This window comes from Neofelis nebulosa, chromosome 15, assembly GCF_028018385.1.
Source record: "Neofelis nebulosa isolate mNeoNeb1 chromosome 15, mNeoNeb1.pri, whole genome shotgun sequence".
Classification (NCBI taxonomy): Eukaryota; Metazoa; Chordata; class Mammalia; order Carnivora; family Felidae; genus Neofelis; species Neofelis nebulosa.
In genome coordinates, this window is record NC_080796.1 from 54,674,757 (window position 1) to 54,686,285 (window position 11,529).

The following is an 11,529-nucleotide window of genomic DNA, read 5'->3' on the forward strand; positions in this document are numbered from 1 at the left end:
TGAAATAAATATATCCCTCCATGTCATGTGCCCATGGATTACGTGAAACATGGACAAGATTTTACTTTTATAAATTAAACTTCTTTTTAATAAAGAGAAGTATTGATTTCTCATCAATCACTTTTATATTTGACTACTCATCATGATGCAACTTTACTTCACTTTTCTACTATCTCCTCCATCTCTTCTTTTTATTCATTCCTTTAAAAATTCACTCATTTAGGGGCTCCTGGTTCGCTCAGTTGGTTAAGTGTCTGACTTCAGCTCAGGTCATGATCTCACGGTTTGTGAGTTCGGGCCTTGCATCGGGCTCTGTGCTGACAGCTCAGAGCTTGGATCCTGCTTCAGATTCTGTGTCTCCCTCTCTCTCTGCCCCTCCCCACTCACATCCTGTCTCCCTCTCAAAAACAAACATTAAAAAAATTAAATTCACTCATTTATTCCATAAGCATATGGAGAGTGCCTAATATTTGTTAAACATTTCTTTTTTTAGGTGTGAGAATACAAGGATAAACTAGACACAATTCTTGACCCTGAGACATTTAGTGACATTGGAAGGCAGATCATTACCCATTTAAATGACTGATGTAATGGAATTATTTACTAAGTGCAGTGGGAACATAAGCAAAAAGGGTGTCTTAGTTGAGGTGCCCCCAAAGCAAACCTCAAGACAAATATTCAAATGCAAGTAGTGTTTTGGTAAGCAAAAGCAATGCTGATAGAGTGATCAAGGATGACAGGAAAGGGAAAATGGGCAATGAAGGGTGCATTATCAGCCAGCTCCCACTGAGGTTGACAAGACTTTAAAACTCTGGGGGCTAGTATAAAACTCATGCCTCAGAGTTATTTTTCATTCAAGAGGCAGGGAATTGGAATATTTATACCCCAACTTTGACCAGTCATTGGCTGGAGCTGCCCCTGGTGACATTCATCCAGGTCAGATCCTGCCTTGCTGCACAGGCAGACATCGTGTGTCCTTTGGCTGAGAAATGCAAACACTGGCAGTTGGAAGGCAGGCCTGAGTGCCCTGCATGGTTAGGGCTAGGGCATGAGGACTAGGCATCCACAGCCTCTGCTTGGGCCAGTCTTGGGGCTCAGGGAAAGTTCCACTAAGGAAATGACTCTTGGATCTACTCTTGATGGCAAAAGATTTCCTCCAGGCAGACATGGTGGAATCCTAAACATCTTTTCCAGGAAAATAAAACAGCATGTGCAAAGACAGAGAGGCAGGAGAGAACATGGAATATTTGAGAAGCGAAAGGTTGTCTAATGTCTCTCAAGTCTGGGGGTTAACAGCAGGAGGGGCTCTGCGTGTCATGCCATGTTCAATTTTTCTCTTATGGGAAAGAGAAAAATCACTGGAGATTTTTGAGTAGAAGTGTGACATGGTTGAATTTATAGATTGAAAAAGATCATTTTGGGGGTGCCTGGGTGACTCAGTCAGTGAAGCATCTGACTCTTGGGTTTCGGCTCAGGTCATGAGATCAAGACCCACATAGGACTCGTTGCTGAGCATGAAGCCTGCTTGAGATTCTCTCTCCCTCTCCCCCTCTGCCCCTCCTCTGCTCGCATGCTCACTCTCTCTCTTTCAAAATAAATAAATAAACATTAAAAAAAATAAAAAGATCATTTTGGCTAGAGTAGTGGGGATTGATTAAAGGAGGTGGGAATGAAGGCAGGGGGATTTTGAAAATGTCTCCAGCAAGTAGAGATGAGGGTAACAGTGAGCTTGGAGGGAGAAGGGCAAATCTGAGGCCATTAATGTATAAAATGGTAGAATCTTGTGACTGCTTTGCTAAAGGAAATAGGGGTGGGGGTGGGGTGAGACTCATGGTAACTGCAAGACTCTGGTGTGGGTGACTATAGGCAAAAGGATATATGGTTCTGGTGTCTGAAAGTGTCATGGTTTTGTATCGTCTCCTAGCCCACCAGGAAATCGAATTTAACATTCCTAGATTTTATAGCTGGGGTAACTTCTGAAAAGAGGAGAAAAAGAGATGGCATGAAGAAATGCACATATTATTTCATCTTCTAGAAGTCCAAATCTTTAACAGCTGATGCTTTCAGTGCTGGGGTAACTTGGAAGCATCAGTTCAGATAAAATTTCCCCACAATTCTGCTTGGAACCGTGATCCCTCATATAAAAGAAATACACTGTCGCAGGCAGTAGTGCTAAACATGATTTACCTAAAAGATAATTTAAAAAAGAAAGTCTTCTACAGTCTAAAGGGAGTTGAGTCATCTACAATGAAAAATTTGGATTACATACATTGTTTATTGTTCCTCTTAACTGTCATATAAGGTTGTGCTAAGATATTGATCCCTCCAGCTTTTGCCTAGGATTGCCAGAACAATGTATTCCTAGTCACCCTAGACCTGGAGTGACCTCATGAAACATGTCCAATGGCCCTGATCATGATGTGGAAAACACTGAGAAGCATTTTTGTGAGGTAGCCTTAAAGTAAACATTCATTCACTAACAAATAATTATTGAAGTCCAACCATATTCCAAGTATATGGGATTGGGCTCTGTTTTATAGAGTTTAATAACAAAGGAAAACTTTAACAATAGTCAACTGAATACTTTGAAAGAGAATAAAAAAACACTTATTAAGGGATAGCATTTTGTTTTTTCATTTAAGTAGATTTTGATCATCTTTTCATGTAAGTGCAAATCATGAAGGGAGAAACAAGATATTCAAAGTTTAACTTTTTCTATAATTTCTCAAGTAGTTCTTTTTTTTTAAATTTTTTAACGTTTTTATTTATTTTTGAGACAGAGAAGACAGAGCATGAATGGGGGAGGGTCAGAGAGAGGGAGACACAGAATCTGAAACAGACTCCGGGCTCTGAGCTGTCTCAGAGCCCGACGCGGGGCTTGAACTCACCGACCGCGAGATCATGACCTGAGCCGAAGTCGGCCGCTTAACCGACTGAGCTATCCAGGCGCCCCTCAAGTAGTTCTTTAAGCAAAGCATTTATGCATATGGTTAGTGAATGAAGAAATAAGATAATCCCAGAATTATTCATCACTAATCCACCCATAGAGTAAATACTAATGAGTTTTAACTCTGAGATAGGTACTAGCTATTAGTTGTTGGGTGCAGTGAATTAAAAAGTGCATCTGACTTGAAAGGAATGCTGGCTTCTCAGGGAATGCACATAGAGATAATTTTGAAAATGCAGTCAGGTGTGCTAATAGGCTCTGGTACAAAGTGTTTTTGGAGCACAGAGATGCTCAGGTTTTCAGCGAAGGAGTGGGGAAGAACAGGAGCTTTCTTTTGCCACTTCTTTTAAGCCTCAGGTTTGACAATTTGCTTCTTTGTATATACATTGTCAACTTTAGAGCAAAATTGGTGCTCTAAATGTTTCGTGTGGCAAATATCATGCAAAATGTATTGTGGTTGGTATACACTGGACACTTACAGGATGGTCTCCTCAGCCATCCCTTCTTTGGGAACCGCCCCATCATCCCACCCTCCGCAGAGTCACCAAAGTGGACTTTTGGGAGTCCTTCATATAATGTAACTCTCCATTATGACTAGGAGAGTCACTTGATCCAAACTGTATTGGAGTGTCTTTCCTAGAATTCTAGAATTGAGACCCAGAGGATGAGATTCATCTTCTGCACAAAGTGGACCTTATGCCTAGGCCAGAGCCATTGGAAGTCTTATATCTCATGTGGACTTAAGAACAAAGGAAACCAGTCTACATGCAGAGAGAAAAAAACTGTATACACTTAGGGGAGAAAAAAAAAAAAAGAAAATTCCAATGGCTTTGTACCCTTGGTTCTAGAACCTTCCAGAAGTCTGGTAGCATGTGTGCCTTAAGGCCTAAGGGATTTTTTTGAGTCCTTATAATAAAGTTCCCTTTTTTTGCCTAGGTTAATTAGAATGGGTTTCTGCAATTAAAAAAAAAAATTCTAAATAATTGTAGTAGGCATCTATTGTTCATTTCCTCAGAATTCTTCCTTGACCCGTGTCTATCTGCTTTCCCCTTTTCTACTGGCATCAGATATTTCTTTGGGGAAACTTCTTTTCATTTTATTATTATTTTTTAACATTTCTAACCCTTATGGTAGGTGAAGTGAGTGGGACTGACTTCACTCTCAGGCCTAGGGAAGGACCCTCATTGCCAATCTGTAAAGCCCTTACTCTTGCTTACAGTGATTGGCTTCTGAGTAGGTTTGTGCACCCCCCACCCCTCACACACCTAAGTGCATGCTAAGTGAGAGGTTCTGGGAGAAATAACCCTACTCTCATTTGGCTGGAGATATTCCCACTTATTCCAAACAATGGATGTAAAGTCTGGAAGTTCTTTAGATCTTCCTATTGTGGAGGAAGTCAGACAGAGGACAGAGTTGATCCAAGCAGGTGGCAGAGATGAAAACACAGAGAAACAGAGCCATGGTGGCTTTGTGGATCCAGTCATGACTGAAGTCAATACTGAGCCTGTACATTTATGGTTTCCTTTTTATCTTATTTTATTATTACTATTTTTTTTTGCTTTGAGTCCTTTGAGTCACACTTGCTACTTCTAAACAAAAGCAGTGCCTTCAGAATATTTTCCTTATGTCTTTGATTTTTTTTTTTTTTTGCTAACATCTTGGGCCTGAAAAGCTTCCTGATTTATAGACCCTGGGTTTATAAATTCAGTCACTTCTGTTGTCCTTTTGTAATGTTGATCTTACAATATTGATATCAGTTACATGTTACAATGAAACCACATTTGGACAGGCCACGGGAAAAAATGAGGAACAGAATGTTAGAGATGAGACAAGAGAATGAGATGTACTCTTTTGATCGGGGATATTTTAATACAACACTTAAGTATTATGTACTTAGAAATTTGAGTAACCTCAGTCGCTTTAGTTTTCAAAACACCATTTGTGTGTGTGTGTGTGTGTGTGTGTGTGTGTGAATATTTTCAACCAATAGTTTTAGGTTTTTAGGCTTTAAGGATTGGAAACCTTTCTGGCAGGGCATGTTGTAGATAAAATTGCACCTCCTGAAGCTGGATAACCTGTTTCACAAAATGTTAAACTATGTCTTTAACTTAGAGAGTCATTTGTCATAGAAATGGGTGATAAACAGTCTTGATAATTTTAAACCAAACTGTCCCTCTAGAAAATGATCAAATATTCTATGATTAAGCAATTCTTCCTATCCAGTGAGGTTGCCTCTGAGGATTCATGCAAGTAAATTATGTATTCTTTTCCAGCACCAACCATAGGACCTCCATTCCTCTGATGGAAATTTCCAGAATTCTCAAATTTCCTGTAAATACAGACAAGTAAAAATTCTCTTCCCTTTCTTTCCTCCTTCTCTTTTCTTTTTCATCTCCCTCTTCCATCCTTTCTCATTGTAATAATTCTCTTCCCTTTCTTTCCTCCTTCTCTTTTCTTTTTCATCTCCCTCTTCCGTCCTTTCTCATTGTAAGAAGCCCAGAGAATATTTTTACCGCAAATACCCGCCTATCTTTAAAATTCCCATAATAAAAAAAAATAGACTACAAACCTATCCAATCAAATCTTTATTTATGCCTAACTTGAATCATCAAATAACTGTGGATAAAGCAGTAAGCCTAAATGATCTGTTTACCAACTTCTCTATTTCAAGTTTTGGAGGTCTGGTCTCTTATGAAAATGCTATTTTTAGATTTCTAAGCTAAATGATTATAAGTGTTATCTTCCTTCCCTTTCCTTGGAAGATGGGTAAATTTGGACAGAGATGTTTTGTGTATTTTCTAGACTGTTTATTCTTTTGTCATAGGATCATCCTAGTATACTGGAACCTCAAATAGTTGACAAATGTGTTGTTAGTATTATCTTAAAAGAGTAGATTTAAGGGGCACCTGGGTGGTGTTAAGTGAGTTAAGTGTCTGACTTTGGCTCAGGTCATGATCTCATAGTTTGTGAGTTCGAGTCCCACATCGGGCTCTGTGCTGACAGCTCAGAGTCTGGAGTCTGCTTCAGATTCTGTGTCTCCCTCTCTCTGCCCCTTCCCTGTTCACACTCTGTCTCTCTCTCAAAAATAAATAAACGTTAAAAAAATAAAAAAAAAAAAAGTAGATTTAAGAAACAGTTTCTTTTTCAGGGGTGCTTTGGTGGCTCAGTGGGTTAAGCATCTGACTGTAGGTTTCTGCTCAGGTCATGATCTCACGGTTTTATGAGTTTGATCCCCACATCAGACTCTGTGTTGACAATGCAGAGCCTGCTTGGGATTCTCTTTCTCCCTCTCTCTCTGCCCCTCCCCTGCTCAAGCTGTCTCTGTCTCTCTCAAAAATATAAATAAATAAACTTTTTTTTTTAAAAAAAGAAACAGTTTCTTATTCAGAGACCATCAAGGTTTGAAAGAAATCATTTGCCTTTGTTATATTGTGACATTTAGAATTCATACTCTAGACAGTAACTTCTTAGAGTATTGTGATCTACAAGACTTGTGGCTAAATGTCAAGTTTAGAAAAGAATCTTAGGATAAAGTTTTCTTTCCTGTAACATATGAAATCCTGCAGGCAGCTCTTGAAGACATGAGAACAGGCTACTGAACAGAGAGGTTTAGTGGCTTGTTGAAAGTCACATAGACAGTAAGTGGTAGAGTAGAAATTCAAGCTCAAGTCCTCCTGACCCTACTGTCTAGGCCCTTAGCCACAAGAATAATAATTCATTGATTCATTGAACACTTTGAGCACAGCTTCGCATGCAGTAACTTGACTGTCATTTCTCCTGCTTTACTTATTTATTTACTTGTTTCTGTATACCTTGTGCCTATACAGTGTGCTATCTCCATAACTGTTAGTTTAAGTAGACCCCTTTATGGATCTAGATGACAGGCTGTGTTTGGATGGAAGTGAGCCTGAGGGTGAGTGCTGGGGAGAGGACCAGCTCGTAGACGAAGTGAAGGGGAGATTTTTAAAAAATTGCGGTGCGAACATTTAACAGGAGGTCTACTGTCTTAACAACACTTTAAGTGTACAATACAGTATTGTCAACTACAAGCTCTCTGTTGTACGGAGGATCTATAGAACTTATTCATCTTGCATGACTGAAACTTCATACCCATCAGCTAGCAACTTTCCTTCTTGCTTTCCCTTTTTTTTTTTTTTTTTTTTTTTTTTTTTGCAAAAGGGCGAGGGTGTGGGCTGGTGTATATGAAAGAAGGAAGTAGTGGGGGAATAGTGTGTTAATAGTACTCCCAAACAGCTCTCTGGTTTTGTGCCTAATGACAGGCAGTGGGGAGAGAATTAAAATCTCTCTCAGGCAGACAGTTTTGTTCTTTCTCAGCTTGTAAATCACGTATCATCAAAAGACTGTGATCTCTACATTAACTCCAAGTTATGCTGAGGTAGCTGAATTTCCTCTTAAAATCTGGTGATAGGAGACTCTTAAATACAGAGAACAAAGTGAGGGTTGCTGGAGGGGCTGTGGGTGGGGGATGGGCTAAATGGGTCAGGGGCATTAAGGAAAACACTTGTTGGGATGAGCACTGGGTGTTACACATAGGGGATGAATCACTGGAATCTACTGAAAACATTTTTGCACTACCATGCTAACTAATGTGGATGTAAATTAAAAAAAAAAGAATCTGGCAATAGATTGCCTGTCAATCATAGGTTTTGCTATCTTGCATTTTTTTTTTTCTCTTAATATTTTCACAGGTACTTTAGGGGACATTGTGAGACACTGCTTCTGAGAGTGCTAACCAAAGGTCATTTAAAACTGGTCTTAGACACAGTATTTAGATAACTGCATCTGTAAAGCCATTTAAAATATTTTTTGTTTAGAAATGAAGAGAAGTCATCATTTCTGGTTTGACTAGATGCCTATTTAAATGACTAATGCCATCTCAGATTAATTACTGATCTCCCTATTGGAAGTTAATACATAATTTTTAAACCAGCACTTTCTTTTCAACTCGAAAAAAATGCTGGCTCCTATGTAAATTAAAAAGTATCTTCAGTGACTTGCCTGAAGCCAAACTTGTTTATCAAAGCTTCTCTGGTTACAGCACTTGCTCTGTCAGAATTTCCTCTTAGCAGGTAAATATGGCTTGTATCATCAATAATTTAAATGTGTAAGAATTTAGGGCTCCTGTGTGGCTCGGTCGATAGAGTGTTTGACTTCGGCTCAGGTCATGATCTCACAGCTCGTAGGTTCGAACCCTGCACTGGGCTCTGTGCTGACAGCTCAGAACCTGGAGCCTGCTTTGGATTCTGTGTCTCTGTCTCTCTCTGCCCCTCCCTCACTCATGCTCTGTGTCTCTCTCTTGTTCTCTCAAAAAAAAAAATATTAACATTTTATTAATATTAAATATTTAAAAATTAAAAAATGTATAAGAATTTATCTTCACCTCAACTAAATTCCTCAAAGTCTAGAATTGTAATACATACAATATATAACATACATATGTGTATTTACATATGCAAATATATATGATATATAAAACACGTGTATATTATACATATGCTTAATACATATGTTATATATAAAATATATATACTGTATTTGCTTTTACTTCTTCCAAAATATTGACTGCATCTCTTTTCACATTTCTGTCTCTACTGATATCAGTCTAATGTGAGTTTTTATTTCTTCCTACCTGTATAATTATAATCCATCTTTCTTATAATTTCTTCTATCTCAATTTACACTACAAGAAGTGGCTAGATCAGACTTTTGGGGAACAATTCCCACCTTGTTACTCTCTTGTACAAAAATGGTTTAAACATTCCCTATATTTCTTTAATAATAAAATATAAAATTTTTAGCCACATGTTTTTGGATATCCCAGGTTATATGGCCTCCTAACTCTTATTTGCTATTTCTCTAGCATTTTGTTAAAATTTTTTTTTTTTCAACGTTTTTTATTTATTTTTGGGACAGAGAGAGACAGAGCATGAACGGGGAAGGGGCAGAGAGAGAGGGAGACACAGAATCGGAAACAGGCTCCAGGCTCCGAGCCATCGGCCCGGAGCCCGACGCGGGGCTCGAACCCACGGACCGCGAGATCGTGACCTGGCTGAAGTCGGACGCTTAACCGACTGCGCCACCCAGGCGCCCTTCTCTAGCATTTTGCATTGTTTGACCTGACCTTATTTTCTTAAAACTTTCTTCTCTCTTAGCTTCTGAAATAGCATTCTCTCTTGACTCCACTACTATCTCTGTTAACTGCTTAGTCTCTTTTGCTGAACCTTAATGAGTTTCTCAAATGTTGCTGTACTCTAAAAGATGCTTTATATCTTCTGTTATCTCTCCACACTACAGGCTCTTCATGGGGAAGCACATTTATTTTCATGCACTAATTTGCATGTACACGGCGAGGAGTCCAGAGTCTTAGTCTTCAAGCCTGACATATCTACCTGGTTCCAAACATGTGTTTTCAGATGCCTTGTGAAAAAAAAAACCATATGCTTCTGTCCTCCACTAGAATGATTCTTTTGGGGTGCCTGGGTGACTCAGTCTTTTAATTATCTGACTCTTGATTTAGGCTCAGGACATGATCTCATGGTTCATACGATCGAGCCCTGCAACAGGCTCTGTGCTGACAGCCTGGAGTCTGCTTGGGATGCTCTCCCCATCTCTGCCCCTCCCCTGCTCATGCTTTCTCTCTCTCTCAAAATAAATAATAAATAAACTAGAAAAAAATTGGCCCTTTCAATGGCTGAAAGTAGTTTCATTATTAAATTGGTGTGGAGGGGGTCAGAAATTCATTCTTCTTGTATATAAATGATATGTAAACAAGCTACAACTGTCAGTCAAATTTCCATAATGGATGAAGAAGGAAGAAGAACAGTGGGAAGTGGGCTTTCCTTTTGATTTTGGCTCTTATTTGCCATATAAACTTAAAAATGTCACTTACATTCATGGGTCCTCAGTTTCATGTCTTTCAGATATGGACCAATCTAGTTGAAACAGTTGGTGTGGTGGGAAATGGACTGGGTCTGAAGTCTTTGGTTCCGTCCCAAATGAGCAAAGTAACATTGGCAAGTCATTTTCCCTCTCCAGTTCTTCCTTTCTTGTGAAATAAGAAGATTGGATTAGTTATTTAAAGGACCTGTTCTATAAATCAGGATCTTATTGTAAGGTTCATATGATGGTGAAAATGCCTTATAAACTTTTAGGTATTTTACATACAATAGTATATACAGTACAGTTCAAAAGTACCATTAAGAATATAAACAATCATGTTGGCACTGAAGAGGGGCTAAATAATCAAGAACTGATAAATTTCTGGGTTCTCTTAGGATTCACAATGGTAGAATTGTTTGAGTTCATGAGCAATTTGTAAGTTAAAAACAGAAACTTCTGAATTATTCACCATCAGTACAATTACAAATATTTATTGTTTATAATAATGTGTTGGTAGCATAATTATTAATACTATACTTCTAATACTGCATATTGTAGTGTACATTACACCTAGTAAGAATATAAATACCAGTTTTTAGTGTTTCTCTTACTTCTTCTAGCAGGTTGGTTCTTAATAGGTGTCAATAAGCGTTTTTGTTTAAAATAAATGATTGAAGAGATTATATACTACAAATTGAGCACAAGTAGAACATTTGAAATAGGAAACTACAAAAATCTAGTAAGAGATAAAGGGAACTGTATCATGTAGAAACCTTATAATATGGTAAGGAGATCAGTTACTTATGACACAGAATTCCCAAAAGATTTATAGGGGAAAAGAGATTCTAACCCTTCTGGATGTACATGACTTCCTTATTCATATTTTCTGTTCTAGTTGAATGGTCAACAAAAGTTTTTGTCTTTTTTTTCTAGGCAATGGTTGTAGAAGAGATTTGACTAACCACACTGCCTCTCTGCAAATTCTAGTCTGACCCAGGATGAACACAGGTGCACATGTGTGTGCATGTGCACACACACATGCACACAGCAAACCCATTTGGAAATTAAATCAGTCCATTTGGAAGTTTAACCACTCTAGGCCTTATTTGATTACATCTGATTTTATGTAACTTGGCACTTACTTTATCTTTAATGTTAATTTTACAACAACAAAGCAAGACAGTTTTAAAACATCCTAACAAAATAAATATCCATGCTTTGTGTGCACTATGCTTGCAACATAACTAGAATCTGTTTTTTATCTCATCAAAACTTTTTGTTTACTTAAATGTTTGCTTTGTTTTGAATTCAAACTTCAAATCTTTCCTATTTAATCACAGGAATCAAATTACCTGTCTTAAAAATATACTCTTTTCATTTCCTTATCTATCTGGGCTATGCAGAAGGTGTTTCCTCTGAGACCTGAATCTATGAATTCCTCAGTGGTTCCTACCTCACTGATGAAGAGTTCCAGGCAAGTTATTCATTAATTATTGTCGTCAGTAGCCTTGGTCATAGTATTAGCTGTCAGATTCACTGCCAAGCTTCCTTTGTTATTGGTCTTACTAAGACAAACCTACGTTTATCTTTCATGACAGCTCATAGGCTGTCTTGTATGCCCTGCCCAACGAGGAGGTGTGGAATGACACTCTTCTCTCCACGTTGTCATTCCTGATGCTGTG